Source organism: Geotrypetes seraphini, chromosome 2, assembly GCF_902459505.1.
Source record: "Geotrypetes seraphini chromosome 2, aGeoSer1.1, whole genome shotgun sequence".
Classification (NCBI taxonomy): Eukaryota; Metazoa; Chordata; class Amphibia; order Gymnophiona; family Dermophiidae; genus Geotrypetes; species Geotrypetes seraphini.
The window spans coordinates 86,559,003-86,572,211 of record NC_047085.1 but is presented as its reverse complement, the minus strand read 5'-3'; the positions used below and the strand labels follow the sequence as shown (position 1 = coordinate 86,572,211).

The 13,209-nt window shown below is 40.4% G+C and overlaps 1 protein-coding gene across 1 annotated transcript in view; it reads left to right on the top strand.

Annotated features, from left to right (window-relative positions):
- Positions 1 to 13,209, top strand: part of RALYL (RALY RNA binding protein like) — a 796,461-nt gene that overhangs the window by 263,769 nt on the left and 519,483 nt on the right. The gene's annotated exons all lie outside the window — the stretch shown is intronic.

Sequence of the window (13,209 nt, the reverse complement as noted above, 5' to 3'; positions counted from 1 at the left end):
CCTTAAGAGCCTTTGTACCATATATGAAACTCCAATCCTCTTAAAATCTTTGGGCTCCTTATTTATTTTCTTCTTATGTATTATTTAAGAGGAATGCCATTTAAAGTAAGACAAATAGCCTAATCTGAAAAGTTTTGTGTTTAAGTTTAGGTGCAACATGAAGTGTTAAATATCTTGAATTTTAAGTGAAGAGACTTGCGAGCACTCATCTATTAGGACATTTGCTGTTAGTATTTTGGAGGCTGCCATGGATATTTGAGCTTGGTAGTAAAAGTCCCTCCCCCTCCCCTTTGTCATTCTGAAGTAAGTCAGCATTGTGATGTCTGGTGTATATATTAGCCTTTGATTTGAATCCCAAACTACCTTTTTATATTCAAATCCACATCTGAGTTGGCAGAACAAATTTGATTGTACAAGCTTTAACAATCTCTTTTTTTGTTTAAGCTTTGCCATATTGTATATTAGTTAAGATGCAGTTCTTCATAGAAGGGACAATTTTCATGGAAATTTCTGTAAGTAAATAGGTGTTTATGTGCAGAAAAAAAAACTGTTTAAAAATTGCCATGGACTATTTGAACTGAAAAGAGATGTGCTGTAGCTGAATCCTGAAAAAGCATAATAAAGCCAGGAAGAACACAGTTGAAGAGGGTGAAAAATGGACTTTTTCCAGTATTGCACCAATGTAATTCTAGCAACTACAAAACATTGATATTAAAGCTTTGAGCCAAGGTAAAATTGGAAATTGGTTGATTAAAAAAAAAACCTAACCAGATGTTGTCCATCATCTTCCTCTCTCCACACTGCCTTCAACTTAGTGGAGAAACATTAGGATATCTCTTATGGAGGCAACAAAAATGTAAGGTACCAACAAAACATCATCTTTATACTATTCTCCTGTAGGTCAAGAACCTTTGAACAGTTTTTGGAAGCTGCTTCCATCTTATCCCTCACCTCAAAACAATACAAACTCCCAATTCCAGTTCCCATTTTTGTCTGTTTGCCACATACAGTGGACACTGATCTCACAAGAATCAGTAAGAAATAGAACTCAGGATTTTTATAGACAAAAAATTCTCATAGATCTCTTGCAAAATTGCTTTCTTGCAAAGGACCAGATCTTTGTTTCTTGTGCAAAAAAATGTATAAGCTGCAAGTAATGGTACTAAGGTAATGCATTTGTCCTGGCCAATGTATCAAAATGTATTAACTCATCGTCAGCAAAAGGTTGACCCAGCAGCACAAGGCCATTTTGTGCCCAACCCCAGAATGGCCCTGGTACCATTGCAGGAGGGAAATGCTTATTCCAAACAAATGGATTATGTTGTAATAACTGAAAATCTGGCTTAGGATCCATATGTTCCCAAAGCATAGAATGTCTTAGGTAGTTTAGTTTTGAGGAGGGTTCTATAATGTGATAATAACCCTAACTGATGGAAAGCAGTGTGTTTCCTACCGGAGTCTATTCAATCTGTACCCATAATTTATGGGAAGCATTTTGAAACCAATCAACTGCTTTGCTTGAGCTGCCTTAAAGTATAACATCAAGTTAATGAGCTTCAGGCCTCCAGATTTCTGAGCAGTATAGAAGACAAGTTATCGTAGAGGACTTATGGTTCCACACAAAATGCAAAAGTCTGTTTTGCAAAGTCAGAAGAAACCTTCTAGAAAGAGCAATTGGCAACACATGGAATAGGTCTACAAATTGTGATAAAACATTTGTTTCAACCACTGCAATTCCATTACGCCAGAAGAGAGATAGAGGAGTCCATCTATCCAAACCTATTTGAACAGATTTTAAAAAGACACATGAAATTAGCATACAACAAGGCAGATTAGGAAGAGGTCAACTGGACTCCCAGGTATTAAATAGAACACAGAACCCTGAACCCAATTAAATAGAAAGGAGGTGTGTATCAAGAGTCATATTAGAATCTCAGTTTTTGACACATTAACTGCAGAGTATGCTGCTATACCTTTTTAGTAAATTGGGAAATGTAACAATAGGACTTGTCAGATATAAAAGTATATTATCTCCAAACAAAAACATCTTAATTCTTGAGAACCCAAGCAAAATTATATCTGTGATATCCCCTTTAAATATAATGCACTAAGCATAAGGTTCCATACAAAAGACAAACAGAAAGGACCTTGAAGCCTTCCACATTCCAGTGCAAAAAAACGAAAGAACTGCTACCATTAATCTGCATACAGGTTTTAAAGTCAGAATAAAAGGCTCAAATCTAAGTACAGTGGTACCTTGGATTACGAGCATAAACCGTTCCAGGAGCATGCTCGTAATCCAAAATGCTCGTTTATCAAAGCGAGTTTCCCCATAGGAAATAATGGAAACTTGCTTTGATAGGTTCCCCCCCTGAGGCCAGCAGCGCTGCTCCCCCCCCCATGAGAACCGGCATTGCTCCCCCCCGAAGGCCCCCCCGCGCACCGGCACCCTCCCCCCTCGCGATCCACCCCCCCCCCCCCCCGCGGCCGCCATCTGGCACCCCCCTGCCGCGACCTGAAGTCCCCCCAACCCAACCGAACCCTCTTCTTATTTTGCTGTAGCCTCCGCAGCGGCACCGGCACCAGCATGTCCTGTACGTGGTGCCGGTGCCTGAAGATCTGCTTCCTGTGCTGGGCCTTGAGAGTTTACGTTCGACGTGAGAGTTCACGTTCGACGTGAACTCTCAGGCCTTGAGCATGTGCACATGGATTTACTAAGGGGAGATCATGCCAATCCAACCTGATCAGCTTCTTTGATTGGGTGACGGAGAAGCTGGATATTGGGGAGTCCCTGGACATCGTGTACCTGGACTTTAGCAAAGCATTCGATAGCGTACCACACCGCAGGTTGCTGGGCAAGATGAGTTCTATAGGATTAGGTGACACATTGACGCAATGGGTTGGGAACTGGCTTGGAGGTAGGCTTCAAAGGGTGGTGGTGAATGGCACCCCCTCCGAAATGACGGAGGTGATCAGTGGAGTGCCACAGGGCTCAGTCTTGGGCCCAATCCTATTCAACATCTTTATAAGGGACTTGGCAGAAGGGCTTCGAGGTAAAATAACATTATTCGCCGATGACGCCAAACTAAGTAATGTAGTGGGCAAATGCACAACAGACAAAGATTCAGTGCCCGACAACATGATGCACGACCTACTCCTGCTGGAGCGCTGGTCTAGGACATGGCAACTCAACTTCAATGCCAAAAAATGCAAAATTATGCACCTGGGCAGCCAAAATCCATGCAAGTCTTATACCCTTAATGGCGAGATCCTAGCAAAAACGGTAGCAGAACGAGACTTGGGGGTGATCGTCAGTGAGGACATGAAGTCTGCCAATCAAGTGGAGCAGGCTTCATCCAAGGCAAGACAAATAATGGGTTGCATACGAAGGGGTTTCGTCAGCCGTAAGAGGGAAGTCATTATGCCATTGTATAGATCCATGGTGAGGCCCCACCTGGAATACTGTGTGCAATTTTGGAGGCCGCATTATCGCAAGGATGTGCTGAGACTGGAGTCGGTGCAGAGAATGGCCACCCGGATGGTCTCGGGACTCAAGGATCTTCCATATGAAGAACGGCTTGACAAATTACAGCTATACTCGCTCGAGGAGCGCAGAGAGAGGGGAGACATGATCGAGACGTTCAAGTATCTTACGGGCCGCATCGAGGCGGAGGAAGATATCTTCTTTTTCAAGGGTCCCACGACAACAAGAGGGCATCCGTTGAAAATCAGGGGCGGGAAACTACGAGGTGACACCAGGAAATTCTTTTTCACTGAAAGAGTGGTTGATCGCTGGAACAGTCTTCCACTACAGGTGATTGAGGCCAGCAGCGTGCCTGATTTTAAGGCCAAATGGGATAGACACGTGGGATCTATTCACAGAGAAAGGTAGGGGAGGGTCATTAGGGTGGGCAGACTAGATGGGCTGTGGCCCTTATCTGCCGTCTATTTCTATGTTTCTATGTTTCTATGTTTCTATGCTCAAGGCCCAGCACAGGAAGCAGATCTTCAGGCACCGGCACCACCCACAGGACATGCTGGTGCCGGTGCCGCTGCGGAGGCTACAGCAAAGTAAGAAGAGGGTTCGAATGGGTTGGGGGGACCTCAGGTCGCAGCGGGGGGGTGCCCGATGGCGGCGGGGGGGGCCCGATGGCGGCGGGGGGTGCCGGATCGCGGGGGGGGAGGGTGCCAATTCGCAGGGAGGGGCGCTCGCAAATCAAAGTGCGCTCGGTTTCCGAGGCGCCGATTTTGCGAATGTTTTGCTTGTCTTGCAAAACACTCGCAAACCAGTGCACTCGTAAACCGAGGTACCACTGTATAAAACTTTTCTGAGAATCCAAAATTCCCCAGAGAAAATCCCTAAGATGCCTGACAAAGGTTTTTTTCCACATCTGTACCTAGTAGACATATAGGAATGTCCTGCTGAGCTATTAACATTAAGTCAATCATTCTGCACAGATTATCTGCAACTTGTCTATGTTAAATAAAATCTACTTGATATGAGTAGAACAGAGTAGGCAAGATAGCAATTAAACAAATAGCCAACACCTTAGCTAAAATCTCGACATGTCTGGCTGTGTGTGTACCAACCCAGACCCTGTCCCACTTGCGCTGTTACAGTTCCCATACCTGTGGAAGGAACAAAGCTGCTTTAAAAAAAAAAAGAGAGAGAGCCTCGTTGCAAACCCCAAATTCTATAAATGGAGCTGAAAGTTGGACATGCAGTTGTGTGCCCAGTTATAGAATAGGATCAGTTATGTGCTTTAACTTACCCCCTCTTTTACTGCACTAAATGTGCTAAATGTTCAGACGCAGCTCCGATGCTCATGGAATTCCTATGGTTAGTGCCCCGGGTGGTAGTAAAAACCTCTATCACAGCTTAGTAAAAGAGGGCCTTAATTAGCTAACTGGTACTAAATTGACATTTAATTGGAGATAACTACCAATAATTGATGTTGGCAGGTACTAATTGGCACTAATTAGCAGCTATGCAAATAATTGACTTGTGCCCCTATTCTGTATACTGAGCACATAAGTTCTATATCGCACAACTGCAAAGGGGGCATTAACATGGGAGGGATATGGGTGTGTCAAGGGCATTCCAAATATTCCTGCATGCACTTTATAGAATAGTTGCATTTATGTACCAACTGCTGCTTTTAGGCATCACCATTTAAGATGATGTTAATGATGAGAACTCATATAGCCCACCAAATCCCCAAACAAGTTTTGAGGAGAGTTTATATATCAAGAAATTGATTAATTAATTAGGAAATTAAAAATCAAATGCCAAGAGATCATTAGAAAACAACCTATCACATATAAGGTTCATAATAAAAATTTAATAAATAAATAATGTTTCAATATCTTGCAAAATTAAAAATAATTTGAACACATCTGAATATTCATTGGTAATATAGTCCAATTTTTAACCAGCTGATATCTAAATGACTTTTTTTATATAAAGATAACTTCTTTAGCCCCTTTAGAGCAGGATATTGCAAAGCAGAATAATTCCAAGCGTTCTTAACAATTGTACACTAAATATCAGATCAGCCCAATTTAAAAACAGGAAACCAATGAAGATCAGCAACAGAATGGTCACAAGATCAAACTTTGACCCAGAAAAGATCATTCTAGCAGCTGTATTTTGAATAAACTGCATCAGAATCTTAAAATGACTAGAAAGGAAATAATTGTGTATTAATCACCATTGTTACATTTTTAAAATGTTTTCTAAATAAGATATTTAATCTGAAATTTCATCACCAGGGCCAAATCTAACATACGAATCTAATCTTTAAGCCGCAGTTCATGGAGAATTCTGCTGAGGCAATAGAGAGAAAGGGTGGGGGGTGGTTAGTGATACATTTAGCAAAGGGGCAAATGTACTAAACAATTTATTTTATAAACAGAAAAGTATATCAGGCTCAACGGCACGCTTAAGCTGACAGAAAATATCCGTTGAAAGAATGAAAATAAACAATCCTAGTTTCAATGAATATGGAGCAGTATAAAAATAGTCCTTTGCAAAGCAAAAAGAGATAGCAATTTTTGATTTAATTTCATAGCAATCCTTTTTATAACAGGACTGCATTTATAGGCAAATGCATTCATTTGTGTGATGTATTTACAATTCAAATTACAATTATAAAATTCATTTGTTTATAAATTCAAATTGTAGACTCCAGGGTGACATAATAAAGCAGCGAAACTAATAATGTGGCTGCGTAATTTGGTTATTTTGCAGTTTACATTTATACTGACAGGAGAGTGCTGAGAAAATGTCTGGCTAAAAGGGCCCAGGAGGGGTGGGAAAAATTTGACAGCAGAAATCTGAATTGTGCAGTCCAGTGAAGAATTAAACTATTGGGAGTAATAATATGGGCTGATGCACTCAATATAGCAGTAATGCCCTCAGAGAAGGGTAGGAAATAATTCTGTTCCTCTAGGCTGCTTGAAAGCTAAATACAGTATGACAAGAAATAGTAGCCGTATTCATTATGTCTGATTGCTAATTACCCCTTTGAATGATTCAGCTATGCCTGCTACGAGATAATTAGTTTAGTAATTTATGACTGCAGTACAAACTAGTATTTTCACTGGAAAGATTCCACTAGAGTTCAAATAGTTCTTCTACTTTCATTCAGTTCATTCAGTTTGTTTCTTTATCATCCCACTAGACCAGTCCAGCCCCATGACTTGTGTCCCTTCCCAACCAGTAGATGAAGGTAGAGATATTGAACTATTTCAATGATATCACCAGTATAAAGACTGTTATTGGAATTCCCCAGTATTTCTTTGCTTACATTGAACCCTGACATCCCGGGACGCAGGCCATGGCCTGAATTCATAAAGTTGAATAAACAGGCCAGTTGCTCCTGGGATTTGGGCCTGGGTATTTACACCAGTGGAGTAAATTGAGGATTCGACCCTGTAGACCCAAGATCTAGCCCACAGACTTTAGCTTGGTGAGGCCTTTGGTAGAGGGCTCCATAGGGCATAAAATAAATAAATAAATTCAGCTATCAATTCAATCTACCATTAAGGTTTTGGGAATAATACTGGACCAGGGCTTGACTATGAAGAACCAGGTGGACTGTTTGGTCAGAAAGGGTTTCTTTACTCTTTGGAAGCTTTGGTCCGTTAGAGTTTTGGCACAGTCTCTTATACTAAGCCAGCTTGATTACTGCAATACTGCCTATTTGGCAATTTCCCAGAAGAATATGCAGCGATTGCGAATAGTACAAAATGTGGCGGTCAGGCTGATTTTTAGGTTGAAGAAATATGATCACGTAACATCCTCCTATCGGGTACTGCATTGGCTGTCAATGGAGGCGCGGGTGAAGTTTAAGTTTGGTTGCTTCTGTTTTTAAGGCTTTGTTTGGTTTAGCTCCCAAATATATAATTGAGGTTTTCTCTTTTGCAACCAACAGACATAAGAGAAACTCACATCTGAATTTTGGTTTTCCGCCTGTTAGAGGATGTAAACTTTAAAAACATCATCAAAATCATTTTTCATATCAAGCCAGCGTTATGGGGTAAGGGTTTAGAGCAATTGCTTTTGCTTACTGACACTTATGAGGAATTTAGAGACATCTAAAAACATCTGTTTTCGAAGTATTTAGGCAGCTAATTCGTAAAAATTGTATTATGCACTATTTTGATCATTTTAGTGTCTCTAATTATTGGCTTTTAACTTTTTTAGTTCTATTCAACTTCTTTTATTGTTGTTTTTTTTAACTATTATAAACTGCATAGAACTTTATGGCCTTGCGGTATATAAACTGATTATTATTATTATTATTATTATTCCTCCCCCACCCAGTTGGGCTTCCCTGTAGCAATTAAGGTACAATTAAATTCAGCTGATTGGCCTTATGTTTTATTCCTGTGAGGGAGTCTACAGGACGCTAACACTCCCCCTTCTGGATACTCCCTCAGTGTCAGAACCACCTTAGGGGGGACTCAAGAAGGAGACATTGGGGAATCAGCTACCAGGAAGTATAAGAGACGAAGTCAGAGCTAGGTTAGAGAGGCCCAGAGGGAGAATAAATGTCCCCAGAATACTCCTTAACTACAACCACTAGACATTCTGATTGGCTGAGGTAAAGTCAAATTTTTTTCTTACTGAATACTTGGGAACCTAACTCTTAGGTCTGGCTAGGACCAGATCTTGTTACCTGGCTGAAAGAAGACTGTTACAAGACTGTGTTTAGAGCATGGCTGTTACAAACCATGGTTCATGTCATGGGTCCTGTCAGCCACAGGCCCATCTCAGGACTTTTGAACCAAAACACTGTTCCTTATATGCCTAGCCCTGTGAATTAACAGGGTGCAGGATTTTCCCTTTTAACTCCCCCCCCCGCCCCCCCTCCATTTTACAAAACAGGCCAGTATGCTGAATGCTCTGCTTCTCCTGACGCTCATAGAAACCTGCACTAAAAACTGCTTCTGCAGTTTTGTAAAAGGGGGGCTAAGTTAATAAAGTCTTTTCCTTTGCCTTTTCTACTTATGTCTGCCTGTTTATGTACCAGCCCAGACCCCAACCCACTTGCTCTGTTACAATTCCCCTATCTGTAGAAGGAATAAAACTGCTGTAAAAACAAAAACCAAGAGAGAGAGAGAGCCTCGTTGCAAACCCCAAATTCTATAAATGGAGCTGAAAGTTGGACATGCAATTGTGTGTCCAGTTATAGAATAGGGTCAGTTATGTACTTTAACTTACCCTCTTTTATTGCGCTAAATGTGCTAAATGCTCAGACGCAGCTCTGATGCTCATAGAATTCCTATGAGTGTTGAAGCATTTAGTGCCCTGGGTGGTAGTAAAAACCTCTATCACGGCTTAGTAAAAGAGGGCCTTAATTAGCTAACTGGCACTAAATTGACATTTAATTGGAAATAAGTACCAATAATTAATGTTAACAGGTACTAATTGGCACTAATTAGCAGCTGTGCATGTAATTGACTTGTGCCCCTATTCTGTATTGTAGGGGTGTTTCCTTATTTACACCTGAAGGTTAGGACCTCTCTGACGTCATAAAGCCTAAACCATGCAAGAAGAGAAGGAAGAAAACATCTTTGCTGTTTATGATGCCTGATGCATTCTGGGTATGTTCCAGAACTGTATTCTAGTCAAGGACATCTAGCTATGACTACATGCTCAGCCTGTGTGAATCTGGGAGGAGGCATTGCTCCTATGCTGTTCTTATCTACCGAAGGCGCCTCTATTTCAGCCTATGCGAGACTCTATACAAAAAGACTATTCATCTAAGTTATGTTTCTGGATTGGTCATCTGACGAGAACCGAATAGAAGGTGCCTAATTATTAATTATTCTGTGCTAGGATGTGAGGGAGCTTGCATCTTAACATTGGATTCTCTGCACCTTTTCTATAATAATTAAGACCTGAAAAGTTACCTCTTGTGATTCTCTGCCTGAGAGAGAGAACCGGACTTTTATACATCTGGATTCCATCACATAAAGGAAACCTTTGCTGCCAACCCAATTTACAGCTTTTCCAGTGGCTGACGGACTGTTCCTAATCAGAAGAATTTCTACATCTGCTAAGTGGAGGAAAGACACCGATTCCTTCTCCCCGATTTTGCTGAGGCCTGATCTATGTGGTGAGAATAAGGAATTCTATTGTCTTTTCAGTTGGGTTAGAGAGAGAATTCTATTGTCTTTGGGACAAGGACGTGATAAGCTATATTTTTACCTGTGGTGATAAGCTATATTTTTATTTGCTGCTAATCAGGAATTATTATTCTAAGGAATTATTTAGAGTGTTAGAATTTGTTTTACTCATTTATCTAGCAAGTGTGGTGTAATAATTATGTAATGATATATATATATATATATATATATATATATATATATATATATATATATATATATATATATATATATGTATTCAGAGACATTGTGAACAAATAATTATTTTATTTACTGCTGGCTTGTGAATTATATTTTTATATTTCTAATAAAATACTTCATATAGCCTTGGTCTCTATTCTTAGTATAAACTGGCAAAATAACGAACCTTGGGTAAGGAGATTATGGTTTTCCCTAGCATCTGACTAAAACAGGCATGTATTTGTTTATGTAACTAATTAGTCATCCATAAATCTTACTACAGTATACTGAGCACATAAGTTCTATAGTGCAGTGTTCTTCGACCTTTTGACACCTAAGGACCGTCGAAAATAAAATAATTATTTTGTGGACCAGCCCTGGTGCGCGGACCGGCAGTTGAAGAACACTGGGCTATGTCGTGGGCCGTCCCCACCCATTTCCACCCAATCTCCACCCCCATAATACATTTTTTCCATTCATTTTTCATATATAGACATACACACACACAATATAATTTTATTAAACACGTGTATGGTTAAGCACAAAATTAAACTACACAAAGCACACTGTATGCTTCTCAACATTCATTCCTACCAGAACACAGATAACCCCTATGCAAATACAGGAAAAAAAAAACTAAAAGTACTAATATATACAAACAAACCCTAAGATGCAAGACTGCATGAAGTACAACCCCAGAGAAAAAGAAACAAATGCATTTCTTTCTGAACAGTGCAAAATACAGACAGCAGATGTAAATTCTCAAAATTGACACCATTCAATCACTAAATTTAAAAGTAAAATAATTTTCCCTACCTTTGTTGTATCTCTCCCTCCATGCTGTGCCTTACCTTCTGGCCTGCTCCTGCCGTGCTGTTTTATGCTGCCCCCGCAGTTACCTTCGGGCCGGCTCCCTCTTCCTCAGTGCTGCGGGCAGCGGCTCCTCGCACGCATCCTATACCTCATCTGGAAGCCTTCCCTCTGACGTCGCAATTCTGGTTCAGGTGCAGGACGTGCGTAGGAGTCGCTGCCCGTGGCTTTGTGCACTGCAGCACTGAGGAAGAAGGAGCCAGCCTGAAGATTATGCCGCATCGATCACACCGCGGACCGGTGATTGAAGAACACTGTCTCGAGCCTGATGTGCGTGCCAGCCCTGTGGACCGGCAGGAAATTTCTCGGATCGACACTGATCCGCAGACTGGCGGTTGAAGAACACTGCTATAGTGCACAACTGACCACATGCATAAGTTCTATAGTGCACAATTGAAAGGGGGCATTAACATGGGAAGGATATGGGTGTGTCAAGGGCATTCCAAATATTCCTGCATGCACTTTATAGAATAGTTGCATTTATGCACCAACTGTTGCTTTTAGGCATCACCATTTAAGATGATGCTAATGAAGAGGACTCGTATAGCCCACCAAATCCCCAAACAAGTTTTGAGGAGAGTTTACATATCAAGAAATTGATTATTTAATTGGGAAATTAAACAACATTAAAAGTCAAACGCCAAGAGATCATTACAAAAAATACTATCACATATAAGGTTCATAATAAAAATTTAGTAAATAAATAATGTTTCAATATCTTTTGCAAAACTGAAAATAATTTGAACACATGTGAATATTCATGGGTAAAATATTCCAACTTTTAACCAGCTGATATCTAAAATACTTTATATAAAGATAACTTCTTTAGTCCTTTAAGAGCAGGATATTGCAAAGCAGAATTATTCTAAGCATGCTTATGTGTTCCTAACAATTGTACGTTAAATATCAGATTAGCCCAATTTAAAAACTATTTGTGCTCTAACAAGAAACCAATGAAGATCAACAATAGAGTGGTCACAAGATCAAGCTTTGACCCAGAAAAGATCATTATAGCAACTGTATTTTGAATAAACTGCATCCTAGTAAGCTGTATAATGTAATTGAGACACTCATAATTAGTAACTGCATCAGAATCTTAATTGTGTATTAATTGCAATTATTTTCATTTTAAAAATGTTTTCTAATCTAATCTAATCTAAACCTTAAGTTTATATACCGCATCATCTCCATGAGAATGGAGTTCGACACGGTTTACAAGAACTTAAAATAGTGGGTAGAGAAGAAGAAAAAGGATTACATGAACTTATGTGTAGAAGGGGAGAGAGAAAGGGGGGAAGGATAGAGCTACAATTTGCTGAAAAGCCAGGTTTTCAGTTGTTTGCGGAATAACTGAAGGGAGCTCAGGTTCCGCAGCGGGGTGGTGAGGTCGTTCCAAAGACCTGTGATTTTGAAGAGAAGGGATTTTCCCAGTTTGCCTGAATAGTGGATGCCGCGTGGAGAGGGGAAGGCTAGTTTAAGCCTTTGGGCAGTTCTGGAGGAGTCGGGACTGGAGGAGTTGAAAGACAGTGGGATTTTTCAAGTACCTTTCTTATTTCTAATCTTAATGTATATTTTCTGTAAACCGCTTAGAACCTAACGGATGTAGCGGTATATAAGAAATAAATTACATTACATAAGAGGAGGCAGGATTCCGTGAATGATCTTGAAAGCCAGGCAGGAACATTTGAAATGGATTCTGGAGATTATTGGGAGCCAGTGAAGTTTGGCAAGGAGTGGGGAGGCATGGTCAGACTTGCGTTTTGAGAAGATCAGTTTGGCTGCAGTATTCTGGATTAGCTGGAGTCTTAGAATACTTTTTTTTGATAGATTTAAGTAGATGGCGTTACAGTAATCTAATTTGGAGAGGATGATGGATTGGACAAGGATGGCAAAGTGTTGTTGGCTGAAGTAGGATCTAGCTTTCCTCAGCATGTGAAGGCTGAAAAAGCATGATTTTGCCAAGGAGTTGAGTTTTCTAAATAAGATATTTAATCTGAAATTTCATCATCAGGGCCAAGTCTAACATAAGAATTTATGCCAGTCATAGACATTATGGGGCTCATAATCAAAAGAGATAAACGTCCAAAAACCGGCCTAAGTCGGCACTTGGATGAACATTTCCCAAATACGTCCAAGTGCCGATAATAAAAACGGATTTTGGACATATTTCTAAACGATCTAGGCCTTCATTGTGCGCTGAATGACCAAAGCTAAACGGGGCATTTCAGGAGGAGTGTCGAGGGCGGTAGTTGGGCGGGATGTGGGCCGGCTTAGACTTAGTCATACAGCATGTATAATACATCTAGGATTGACAGAACTTGGACGTTGTGACTTAGACCATGTAAAACATGGTCTAAGTCACAAAAAACCACCTAAAGTCATCAGATAAGCACTGCAAACACATAAAACAGACCCACACACAATACCCCAGTGATCACCGACCCCCCAACCCACCCCCATAAAAATATTAATCACACCTTTAAA